We start from the raw sequence: 14,210 nt of genomic DNA, 5'->3' as shown, positions 1-14,210 counted from the left end.
ACTCTGCAAGGTGTTGGGAAAGGTAGACCTTTTGGATCATTTCTCTTGCTGCTTAGCAACATCCACACATACACACTGCTTTCTCCAAACTACTCAATAATGAAATAACACTGCTCGCTGAAATATTCTGCACACAAATCTGTACTGCATGAATCAGGATATTTGTTTTCTCTTCTACTTTCCGTATTAGTTTTAATATAATGACAACAGTATCCAGGCTGTATTGAAATATCAAGAATAAACATATTTTAATCAGTTCTCTCCTGGAGCCTTAGGGTTAGGCTGTGGCAAATTTGGCCCTTTTAAAACAAATTGAAAACCCATTTATGATATTGATTATGTGCCACCGTGCGGTTTAAACTGGATGCTCAGATCTCGCCAAAGTATTTATTCAGAATGGTGATCAAACAGTTGTCACAGCACTCCAGTTAAACCGCACTTTAAACAAATTTAATTGACAACACAGAAGCCTTTTAGAATCAAATATTCCCCCAAGGCAAAAAGTATACATGAAAAATGCACAAGCCTGCACAAACGCACATACAAGCACGCATTTTCCTAAACCATACACGTACACACAATTTCCTTGTCACAGTCATTGTGAATAAATGCTGTTATCATCTGTCAGTAAGAGGCAAGTTGCCTGCAGCTAAGACGTAGACATGGAGACGAAATAAAATATTATCCTCCCACTACAAGCCTGGGGCAGGCCAAAAACACAAGACAGTCGTGGTCCCACACAATGTTTAAATCTGTTTTATTAACAGCAATACATTCACAATCATGCCTATATCTCTGCTGTACAGATCAGTGACTGATAAGATAGTGTGTCATAACGAAATGATCCAGAGACAGAACAAATTCATAAGATTACATTATATATATGTATTTATTAGTGCTGTCAATCGATTAAAATATTTTAATCGTGATTAATCATGACTGTCTGTAGTCAATTGCGATTAATTGCAAATTAATCGCACAGTTTTTATTAGTTCAAAATGTACCTTAAAGGGATACTGATCAAAAACAATGACAGATATTGTCCAGAAACCCTCAGAGGCACTGCATTTGACATAAAAATTTGCTCAAATAATAACCAAGCCCATCAGGCACAGATGAGGATATTGACCTGCTAAGTTTAATATTAAGGCCAAAATGCACTAAAAGCTTCAAAAGAAAAGTCAATTGAAGCTTCTCTGGCACACTGCAGGCTTCAGATTTAAAATTCAAACACCAAAGAACCAGCAGTATTTTAAGAAAATGTCACTATTTATATGCATTTATGTATTTATTTATTTATTCCATTAATATGGTTAATAATAGTTTATTTCTTTAATAAGATATTATCCTCTGAGGAGAAAAATCCTCACCTTTATTCAGCTCAGTCTAGATAATGATGAAATGGTGCGCGATATTCATGTTTTTGGATTAAAGCAGCAGGATTATTTTACATCAGTGAGGATGTTTTAGACAACAGCAGACAGAAAACTGCACACTGACACACACCGAGGAGATGAAGAGGAGAGTCTGTACTCTTCATCATGACTTACAGTAATGCAGCGCAGTGACAGACGTTTTGTGAAGGAGACGAGCGTCTGTCAGTTTGGTCTTTGCAGGGACTGGTATTTTTATCTGAAGTGTTTAAACCACAGAACTGTACAGTAACATCAGGATTCATCATCAATGAAGTTCTTATATCAGAACTTCACTCACTTGCTCACTTTTCTTTCCTCTCTGCAGCTCGTCTCTCCTCCCTCTCTGTTGTGATCAATCGGCATGAAATAATTAAGTATTTAAAAGTATGCAATTTGGACTGAGTCTGCCTTGCGTGTCCTGCGTCCATTCGGAGTGTCGGTTGTGCACGTCCTCAGAAATCGCTACGCGTCTGCAACATGCAATACACACTTGACCTGTAGGGGCATAATGCAATGACAGGGTCAGAGGTCAGGAGATATGTCAACAGCAACAACAATGGCAGAAAGTTTTGAGGACAAGCTCATCAAACAAGTCCGCAACTACCCTCATCTGTATGACGTGTCGTTGCCACTGCACAGCGACAAACATGCCTGCAACAACAGCTGGCGACAGATAAGTATAGTTGGTGCAACTGAAGTTTTTACTGTGAAAAAATATTGCCGTACCATAAAACACTTGCTTTAGAATGGAGTTTGGTCTTCGCACTTGAAAGACCACCAGGAACAGACACTATTTTATTTTATTTTATTTTATGTTAATAATCCATATCAATTATCTCAATGTGGTCACAGTGTGGATGTTTTTTTATTATTTGTTTGTTTGTTTTTTAGAAATAGGCTAGCATGAGGTGTCTCTGTGTTGTTTGAAGAAGGGTTTTCAACCTGCAGCAGAAGATTGGTAGTGACTGTCTCCTGATTTTAGGAGTTCATTCCACCACTGCAGGGCCAGTGCAAATTAAAGTCTGGACTGAGATGAGCGACCACAGAGTCCTCAGCGTGATGGTGCAGTCAATGGCCTTGATACGGGCTGCAGCAGGGAACGAGTGTAGTAGACAGGGAAGAGGAGTGGGGAGGAAAAACACAAGACAGACAACAGCATTCTGGAGTCGGTGCAGACGAAGGGGCTGTGGCAAGGAGGGAGTTGCAGCCCTGATGTTGTACAGGAGAAGTCTGCTCTGCAGAGAGCTACAGTTCATCATCTAGGGGGATACTCAGTTTCCACTACAGTTTTCTTAATGGTGATGGACGGGTCTCGGATGGATCTTCTTTCCCCTAAAGAAATACAGACTCAGTCTGGTCCTGGTTGAGCTTTATTATGTAATCAATTCTCAATGATCTTAATTTGGGCTTGGAGACTTTTTATCACAGAAATCCTGTATTACAAACTGGAGGTGAAGCTTGAAAGACACAGGCATTTACCTGAGAGGAAGAGTTTAATGAAAGATGCTGTTGAGTTGCATTGTGGAGAGTGTAGGTCTGTCGATGACAAAAGAGTTAGTAGTGTGACGATATTATGGAGCCAAAGTCCACAAAGTGAGGAGGTTGGAGTGTGTGGATGACATTTTTTATATATATATAATGATGGAAAAAAGCCGAGATGATGAAGGAAGGATGGAGAGGTCCAAAGGGAGGGGTGAGGGATGTATGGAAGGAGGGAAGGGGTTGAAGATTGAGGGATGAAGGACGGCAGGATGAAGGGAGAGGGATATGATGAATGATGAGGGATGATGGGATGAGGGGTTAAAAATGAAAGGATGAGTGAAGAAATGAAGGTCGTGGAAGGATGGATGAAGGGGTATGATGATGGATGTTGTCAGCTGGCAGCTGGAACACAGGTGGGAACTGGGGGATTTGAGACTCTGGGTGAGGGTACCGTCTCTCTGTGAGCTCTACTTGTTTTGAGCCCCCAGTGGCCCTGAGTTTTAACCCAAACCAAGCTGTTCTCCTAACCCTCACCTTGTTGTGACTGTGCCTAATACTAACCAAACATTAACTATAGAAAATGCTTTTATTTTTCTAACAGTGATGTGTAAATCAAATCATGATACAGTCCAGATCAGAAAACACTCCTGTGTGTTATCCATATATATATTTTGACTTGTTTGGTTCAAGATATCTCAATTTTAACGATTTGAATTTTGGTCAATATTACAAGTTCTCCAACTTTATGCAAGTGCAATACTAGAATACTTGGTAAGACTTTATAATAACCATCATTAATAAGCAGTTAATTGATAGTTAAACTTTACTTAAAAGTTATTTCACATTTTATACACTGCATTCAGAATTTGTTAATGATGACCAAATGTAATCCAAATTTATAAACCTTTAAGAAATTATTACATAGAAAGATAGAATAGATATTTCTAACACTTTATTAATGGTTAATAATTAATTTGTAAACATCTATAAACATTATTTAACTATGCACTATTTAAAATGTAAAATGAATGATTATAAAACCCTAAGTACTTGCATACATACATTTTAGTAAGTAACATACTTGTTTTAACCCAAAGCGCAATATTTTCATAAACCTACTGAAAATTTTTAAATTCTACCTGGATGCTGCATATGTGATGTTGCTAAATTCTCTGCACAGCCCCTAGAGGAGGTACCTGCTGCATCATAGTGTGGAGCGCAGGGTCTCTGACCGAGCTGTTGTATACTGTGTAGTACATCTATAAACATTATTTAAATGGCCATCATGAAGTTGGTGAAACTTATGTTTACAATTACAATCACAATTACAATTGCTTAACATTATTTCAATGTTAACGGTGAAATAACTATTACCTCATATTTAATTAACCATCAGTTTACCATTTATTAATCATGGATGATTATAAAGTGTTACAGAAGGCTCCTTTAACTCTAGAACCACCAACACTCCAGTACTGCTGAAAACTTCCTACCCTCTAACTCTAACAAAAGCAATCGTTTAGAGAAGTTGTTCATTTTGAAAAATAACTAAGACTTGACAAAACAACTTTTTAAAATTCTGTTTGTATTTTTTTTTTTTTTTAATTTTACATTTGCTTCGTTTAATTGCAAACAGAAGAAGTCAAATTAATTTTCAAATTCATTGATTCTGTCATGGCCGATTCAAAGTGGCTCTACCTGCCAGCGCCTGTTCTCGCTCACTGATGCACATGCTCAGAGAGGACAGAAGATAACTGTATGCAAGTGAAAGAAAGGAGCGCAGCGCTACTGTACGGCACCTCTATCTCCGCTCAGTGAACAGTGGCTCCTATCTGCGGAGGAGCCCCTTTTATTCTGAATGACAGCTGCACCAAGTAATGTACATTTATCGGACTATTCATGACTTTGTCATTACTGTTAAGTCTTAGCAGCGTGTATTTAAAATGATCTAAGGCCTCCCTCAGCTGAATAATATCCTGCTCCAATCATGTTTGTGTCACTGAATGGATGGCTTGGCACCTTGTCATCAAATGCTCTGTGACAGTTAACGTAATAGGCCAGCAACACTAGACTATATCATCTGCCAATTAATTAATCCAATAGAGCCTGGCTAGGCCTATTAGATCCCACTCTAATTAGTCAGATGCCACCAGGATACTCTGTCACTTACCACAAATTTGAAGGATAATTACCCAAATAGAGGCCAGTAATTTGACTGCAAATCCTTTTAAATAATATCTACTTTTAAATAAGGAAATGAAGCATATTCCTGCATATTTTCAGCATGGAAGTAACAGACCTACAAGGGTGTTAATAAATCTTGGCTGTGAGCGGTAAACTGGCTGAAAGGGGACGTTTCTGCATAGGAACTCTGGTAACTATCAGGATGAGCTTCACAAGCAGTGAAGTGGGGAGCATACATTTGAAGCCACTGAAAGGAAATCCAATTTGGTTTCATATCAGTGACGCTCATTGTGTTAGATTTTGTCATTAGGCCTGAGGCCTTTAACCGCTTAAAAGTAGGCTTGGGGCCAAAAGGAAGGGAGGAACCCCATGGAGTTAAAAGAAGACCAGGAAGTGAGCTGAATACTAAGAGTCTTGTCATCTCTACCTCTCACGCACAGTATGAGAGGAAGAGAAAAAACTTTGAAGCACATCTGTGAAGGTGGCAGTGTGAGGACTAGAAAGGAAAGAGTGAGATTGGGACAGCATGAGACAGAGTGAAAAAGGAGAGAGAGGCAGACACTTTAGCTAACTCGATGGGGCCAACTTTTCAGAGCACTGAAATTCAACTTGGACTTCATTATGTATAGATTAAAAAGGCTGCTGGAAGCTGAGCTGTCCTGCTGGCTCTTCTCTCTTCTACTGACGTTATAATATCTGTGACAATTATAGTTTTATATAATAATTTATGTCTTTTGCATGCAGAGATCGCATAAGTACACACATTCTATACTCAAGAAGTAGTAGAAGTTGAAAAAAAATCGCCATCAGTTTTCTTTTGTCAGAAATTCCCTCATCTCTACGGGATGACCAAACTCTTTTGCTCAGCAAAAGCTAGTTCTCAAAGTTCTTTGAATCAAGCCAAGCTCTTTGGGGTCTAAAAGTCTGCCCTGCAGTGCTAAAAAAGCCCCACAGGCAACTGACATTTTCACTAGACACCTTGACCCTTTCTGTGACCCTTTCAACTTATTAAGTCTTGTTACATCTTTTTTTTTTTTTTTTGTCTTGTTAAGTCTGTTGTGCTTGTGCATAACATATGCATAATAATTGATAATTCCTAAATCTAAAGTAACAAGCCTGTTTGGAAATTTTAAGGAGTGGGGTTTTTCAAGTTTATTTATTTGGTAGAAGCTTCCTTTATGTGTATTTGTTTTCTTTACTTTAATCAGACTTTGTCTGTTTTCCTGACCTTTTGATCCGAGATTAGTTCCACCTGCCCTTAATTAGTCCTTTGTGTATTTAGTCAGTGTGTCCTCTTCTTTCAGTTGTCAGGTTGTCTGTGTCTGCTCCCGCTGTTCCTGATCTCTTCTAGATGATTCTTTGTGGGGTTTTTTGTACACTTGTTTTTAACCACCTTTTGTTTGACTGTTTTAGTTTGTTCTTTCCTGACATCCTCAGCCACCTTTTGTTATTTTTTTGTGTCACCTTGCCTTCTTCAGTTCCACCTGCAGAAAGTTCATCAAAGTTTAATTTACTCCCAACCACATTGTCCTGAGTTTAAACTGGGGTCCACCTCCGAACTGAACTCATAACAGATATGTGAAAAAAACAAAACAAGTAAAGTTAACTTAAAAATCTACTGAAGTACAGGAACAAAATATTTGTACGTAGTTACTTCCCACCTCTGTACGCATTGATAATGACCATGTTTTGACATCAGCTGGTTCAGTTTAACTTCTGGGTGTAAAGTGGGTCTTGTGACACAGTCCCGCCAGATTGGTATCATCAAAATGAGGGAGTGAAGGAAGCGATGTTTTCTTCCACAGGAATGAGGGATGATGAGGTTCATCTGTGGCTCGCCATCTCATTCATCAACCAGTGAATCCAGAATGCAGGTCCGAAACACTTCAGTGGATCTCAAAAACCTGTATGGATGTTACTTTCATTCCCAAAAATTAATTTATGGCCACAATTAATTATCACTTCATCACAATGCTGAAAATGCTTCCGTAACAAAATAGCCATAGCAGCCAAATAAAAGAGATGAGTCACCTCGTACATTCAGTCTTTCCCATTCAGAGAAAATACAGAATTAACCTTTTAACTTTAGCTTTCACACCTGCCTGCAGGAGGAACTCATACAGTTCAGTCTGAAAAAGTACAAATACTCTCCCGGTATTTCTTTTGTTTCACGAACAAATTCATAAGCTTAAATATTTCTACGTTTTTCCACCTCTGCTCCTTCTGCTCGTCAATATTTCCCTCTGCATAGGGTTGAACTTTCCACCACTATGGGTCGGGACTTACATTGTGCTTTTAAATCTTACAGTAGCCTATCACTAAAGTTTATTCTTGCTTTTGGCTCCAAAAATGATCACAATTTACAGTATTTCCCTGCATTTAGGATGAACGGTACATTACTGCTAGAATTTGGCCATACTTTTACAGCAATTTATTACAGTTCAGCCTAATTTGTGGAGCTTTTTCCTCACCTTAAAAACATCACCACCTCTCTGCATGGAGTTAAGTGAAGTGGCTTCAACATAGTGAACGGTGGGTTTGCATGGTGATATTTTATATACACGGCCAGCTGCTAGACCACAGCGTGTTGCCATTAAAGCAATTTGTAGCTTTAGATTCTTTTGTTTTGCATAATGACCACAAAAAAATTAAGAACACTCATACGTGTGTGTGTGTCTGCAAACATAATTTAGAGATTTTTGAGCTGCAAAATGTGGATAATTGGAATAGAAAATCCTTCCCAAGCAGCAACATAGCTTTTTTAAGTTCAGACAAAGTCTCTCCAGTTTGTGTATTCTCTGGTTACCTTTGGTAGTTTTTTCTTTCATTCTGAATCTAATAATGACTCAGATTGACCCGCTCTTAAAAACCAAAATAATCAAAGGATTTTTGTTTTTGTGCTCATTTGCAAAGCATACCTCTTTTGCAGGTAGATGTCTGAGTGTGTTTCCACTAAGTGGCTCCCCTTTAAACAACCTCATCCACTAATGACTGTCTTGCAGGCACAGCTGGAGTGAAATGTAGCTGACACAGGCACTGGGTTCAATAGCGCTGCTCAGGGCTCCCAAAACAAATGGCTCACCAGTCGCTATTAGGGGCATAAATTGTAAACATCTCTGCAGGCAGAATGAGTGCCTTACACATTCTGCTAATGCTGGATAATAATGAGGCTGCTTAAACAAGAAGTTTTTATTTCATTATGAATTCATGGGCAGATTTTCCACATGAATGCCATTATTTAAACAAACAGAAACTCTCAGATTCTTGTGTTTTTGGTTTGTTAATATAATGTTGTGAGATGCTTCTTCAGACACACATATAGACAGACCAGCACACAGGTAAACATCCAGCCCATACGCTGTCCCCGCTGATCAGCACAAACAATGAATTGTGGACAGCCAAAACAGAAAACCCAGACCACATCTGGTATATGTGCTCGTCTTTTATTTTTAATGGAAGTGACCACAATCCATTCCCAGCTGGACACCAGTATGATGATGAGGCTCATGCTTAGGGAACAGGATCAGAAGGTAACGGAACAAAAAAAAAAGTCTTATTCTTTTAACTGCAGCTGGCTTCTGCTAGGCTCACACAATCAATTCAGCTATAACAACACATTTTTTCATTTTTTAACTCACAAGTTATCATACAACCAGTCTGTTCTGTAGGCTGTTCAGTGCATATGTGTTTTTTTTTCCCCCACATGATTCTCTGTGGAAGTAAAATAGAGTGAAATAAGAATATAAACTATACTGTATGAGCTGTGAAAAAGTTTGTTTCTTGATTTTCTTTACTAGATGAACATAAACTATAGCAGCGGTTCCTAACCTTTTACTTTAAGGGACCCCTTTTCTAGTTGGCAGTTTTAATTGTGCATACTTTTCTATTGCAGAATGAGGGCTCTGTGTTAACTGTCGTTATTGTGCCCTTATCCTTCAAGTTTATTTTTAATTTTATATCTTAAAGCTATCATAAGGAGTTTTTAACTGGTTATGAAATGGTCTCAATTTAATACTGATGCTGCTTAATGATCGACATAAGTTAACTAGACCAACTAGACTGACAGAAGACTGGATGTTTCTTCAGAGTTGTTCTTAATGGCTGCCATTGATTCTCCTTGAAATCAGATGAAACGCGCTTGTGTTTACACTTTCCCAGTCAAAAGTTGTGGCAAGTAGTACGTTAGCCAGGAAAAGATTTTTATTTAGATAAATTTATTTTTGATGTTATTTTTTGTAGTTATGTTCGTGGAAGGACCACCTTGTTTGATGAAATGAAAAGCTGAGATATAAGCCTACTGTTTTTTTTTTTTCTGTTTTTTTACTTTAACTGCACCAGTTAAAATCAAGTCATGGTCAGCAGAGTGAACAGACTGTAGCTGATGTGGTTATTGACTTTTAGTATCCTTTGGGCTCTGTGCAGACGTCTCACCTCCATGATATCGCTGTTGCTTGGTCGACGGGTACCAATGATGATGATCTGGGGAGTTTTAATAACTGGCTTCAGTGTATGGCTGTAGGGTCGGTCTGTCCTGGTCCTGCACATCCCATGCCAGTTTGTGATGTTCCTCATCAGGATGCTTTCAGTTGCTCCTCTGTAGAAGTTAAGAAACTGGCAGGTGAAGTTTGCATGCCCAACTTTCCTTAAAGGTATAACCTGCAACATTTTCATACAGGAAACAGTGGGTCTCATGCAAGAACATTTTTGTATTCTTATCTTAAATTTCTGTGCCATGTCAGATTCAGCAAACGCTCGTAACTTCAGATAACTGTGTAAATTATCTGTCTGTGTCTATTTGAGTGAACATGCCAGAGACATCTTAATTAGCAAAGTTAATGCCCCAGTAATACCGCATAAGGCTACACTTTCTGTTCCATATGTCAGCAAGTGTTCATCTATGAAAATGGCATCAAAGAGTAAAAAGAATTCAGACTTTGAAGACCAGCTTACAGAGATCCATAAAGGAAAATCTGCGACAACACTGAAATGAAAGACTTGCTAAAGGTAAAGAATGGGAAAAACAATTGCTGTGAATGCTGTATTACCTGAGGGACACGTTTCTATGAAAATGTCTTCAAAGAACAAATGCACTTCACCACAACAAGCTGATCAATAAATGCAACTGGAGGTGGGGGTCAAGGGAACGTTTCCATGACAGCGACAGAGAACATTATAAGTGTCACAGTAGTTCACGTTGCGTGTTGATTTTCTCCAGGACAGCGATTTCATACTCCTTTACATGTAGATACAGCCAATACACCTGACAGTAGGTAATAATACATCATTTAATCAATGTTCAAGTGTTATGTTCAAAATTTGAAATATAGTCAAATAGGATAATGTCAACATAATTATGAAGTGTAATTCATTTTTCGAACTCAAAATGTCGTCAGATTGATGAAATACACAGTCATTAGTGAAAAACTGATAATTTGTGTTTGTACTTTAGAGAAAATTCAAAATAAGAGAAAATTGGTGAATGTGACAAGCTCTCTTAAATCACTCGTATACACCACTTAAGAACAGATTTGTTTCGACGAGTGGTTCTCGCATGAGGCCCACTGTATAGACTCATATAACGTAATATCTTTCAATCATCATTTATGACCCACTAGAAGTGTGCGGTGGTGGCTGTATCTGCAGAGATCCTGCCCTCTGCCTGTATTTCTCAATTTTTTCTCATTGTTTTGCTGTGCCCGGGACATTTCACTGACCCAGAATGTTGGTATTTGATGTCCTGATGCAGGACAGATCCTGCTGACTCTGCCTTTAAGAAATACAGCCTTCTTTACCAGGGTGGAGGTGTGCGATGTCCATGACAGGTTCTCTGTGATGTTGATTCCCAGAAACCTATAACTTTTGACCAGCTCCACCTCAGCTCCACGTCTTTGCGTGCTTTCTTTGAAAATCAATAATCAGCTTCTTGGCTTTGCTGACATTGAGCAATGGGTTATTTTCTGTGCACCACTCTGCAAGACTGTATATTTCCTTCCAATATGAAGTGTCATCGCCGTTTGAGATCCGACTGATGATGGTGGCCTCATCAACTTCACGGTGGAGTTCTCTCCAAGTTGGAGAGCGCTGAGGGTCAGGACCTCCAGTTGGTAATCAGTGAAGTCTCGGAGACATCTAAAACAGGCCTTAACTTTGTGTGACCACATTACAGAAGCAGCATCATATCATAACAAGCCTGCAATCCATGGGCAAAAATTTGTTTTGACGTTTGCATACCAGAATAAGACTGAATCCAGAGTTACGTCCCTGTCCCAAGTTCTTTCCATTGTCCATTGCTTCAGAGCTTCTGTCCACTGGTATATTTTTTCCATATAATCAGTTATAAATTCATTAGTTAGTACATATTTCACTGAGGTTCAGTACTGTGTAATGTTGAAATACATAATGATGTGGGTCGTCAACAATTCACTCATTGAAATTCAGAGTCTGTGATGGAGGTTGTGCTTATTCTCCCATAATATGATTAATCTATAATGTTACCTCAGGCTGTGTATTTGGAAGAGAGAGTCTTGCTTATTCACCTCTAGTGCTGCAGACACTTATTGCTATTCCTGGCACATTCCTGGCTTGACATGAATGGATTTGCAACTTGTCTGAGATTTAACCCTCCTCCAAATTGGTGATGGGCCTTCATATCACTACATCCAATTCGACAAAGGGATTGACAGGGCCAGCTGCATAGTAACACACTCTTCATTTAACTCATAATATTCAAGCGTTATTCTCATGCAATTCTACTATGAATATAGCGAACCAGCTACTTTATAAATATGCTAACATGGTCCTATTGTTGTGGGACATGGTGCTGCTCTCAGTGCAGTCCTCACTTGTAGTACTAATATTATCTTTTGTTATGTATGCCACACGACTGCAGTAACTAGTCTAATTATGTTGACTTACAATACATTTGACTGCTTGCTGCTGGCTCCGTCCAGTTCTCTCCACCACGGATATGTTAGGCTAAAGGCTAATGAAGTGATTAAACTCAGACTTATTCTATTGCACATCACTAGTTATCAAATCATAGCCCCATGTGCAGCACAATACACACAGTCAGTAATTACCCACAACTCGCTGTGAGCTTCCTCCTCTTGCAGTCAAAAGCATATTCAGTGAATATACAGTAGTACTACACTGTAAAATAAAATTAAACAATTTGTTTTAGCTTTAAAAAGTTAATGTCCAGACTGCCTTAAAATGTTAAGCTGCTTGAATTTGAAAGACAAGTTCAGGTAATTCTGTAATGATTCACAATGACCAAAACTTTTCTTGTTAAATAAACTTGATATTAATTCAGCTGTACTTGAGAGAACATGTTCAATTAGCTTAAGCTATTAGGTTGATACAACAACTGGTGAACATTACAAACAAATTGTCATATTCTCAATTACAGAAGTCAGTTGTTCTTTTTGCACAAAGAACTCACACCTGTAGCTGGTCCTGTTGGAGCAACTTTGTTCCAGCACAAAGGCTGGCACAAAGACAACATGTGAAACGGCACAGAAAATGTGTTAAATTGTAAGCGTAAATTTAAACTTTCATCATGGTTTGCAGTGTTTTCATTATTGTGTAAACAAGCAACCATGACTTATCTCAAAGCGTATTAAAGACACACAGCGAGTTTTCATCATGTGTGTTTTCTTCAAACTATAAAACAGGATTGATTCTGGGGAGTTTTAACTCTCAAGAAATGCATGCTTGAAACTAAAATGAATGAATTGAATTCAACATTACATGTCAAAAAAATTCAAGTAGAAGAGCTTGTGTTTCTGTTTTGAAGTGTTTTAAAAATTAATTTTTAGAAAAATTGTTTATTCACTTAATGCAAATATATATAAATTTTATTATTTAAGTTATTGTGAAAAGGTGAATTGATTCCACCAGAGTCCCGTATGATTTTGTACAGTGTAATGCTAATAGTAATCAGTGATGACAGGGACCAGCTACACAGGAGCAGGGTGTGTGTTTTTCACTGTAAACAGCAACCATTTCACAGGCAACTGTGTGCACAGCCCCAAGCTATGCATAAGGAAATAATGTAAGATTAAACTGAGAGATGGGACTCGTCAGAGGGAACTGAGGACCCAGAATGCAAAGATGCTACTCTATAGAAACAATTAATCATGCCAAGACTTGTGCCAGAGGCTTTTGGTTGGAAGAGCGCATTGTTTTGGATGAAGGAAAAAAGTGTGTTATCAAAGAATTATCCATTAGTACGAGGTCACTGTGTAGCAGTGGTACTTATCTATTCATGTCTAACAGCGTGAGGGTTTTTTTTTACCCTTTGATACTTGCCTGTGCATGTGACAGCTCCTCTTCATTTAAATTCACATTTTGGCCTTGTTCCAAAAACGAGGAGAAAAACTCTGCTGTCTTTCCTTTTCACTTCGTTGCTCGTAGCCATAAACATTAATGACTCAGGTTTGTGTGACAATGAAATTCCACCTTCATCGCTGAGAGGAGGCGTGACCTAGCCGCCAATGTCTCGGTGACTCCTTGCAGCACTTTTGAGACTGACTTATGTTGACACCCATGGAGATGCATGAGGAGCGCTCCACAACTGGAGCTGAAGGTACCAAACACTGACAGATGTGAATGGCTTTTAAAATTTGGAAATGATCAGCAGGGAATTTTTTTGGACCAAAATCAGGTTTGAATCAGCTGGATAATGAATCTAAAAATGACTGATTATCCATTGGATGGCACATTTATTTTCCATGGAAAGGTAGTCCCTCAATATCATATCAAATCTACTTACCAATGCATGAAACTCACCTACTCATAGTCCCAAACACACAGTGCTATTCGTTGAAATATCTCATAAATACCTTTCTATATGCAAAGAATAAATATTAGAGGACATACATTATAACATGCATGCTTAATATATGCTAATGGATAGTAAGAGTTACTTCTTATACATACAAATCTTGACTATATGGAACGCCAGCTTGTTCCATCCCAGCTGACCTGTGAACCAGAAAAGAAACTGTCACCTGATACAATATGTAGTTCACCTGCAGAACCATAGACTTATTATTAGTGTCACGTCCAGTATATAACAGTTTGGGACACAAAATGTTTTTTGTTTTTTTGTTTTTTTTCCAATTATTC

Source organism: Lutjanus erythropterus, chromosome 14 (genome assembly GCF_056507025.1).
Source record: "Lutjanus erythropterus isolate fLutEry1 chromosome 14, fLutEry1.hap2, whole genome shotgun sequence".
Classification (NCBI taxonomy): Eukaryota; Metazoa; Chordata; class Actinopteri; order Lutjaniformes; family Lutjanidae; genus Lutjanus; species Lutjanus erythropterus.
This window is presented reverse-complemented; position numbering follows the sequence as displayed.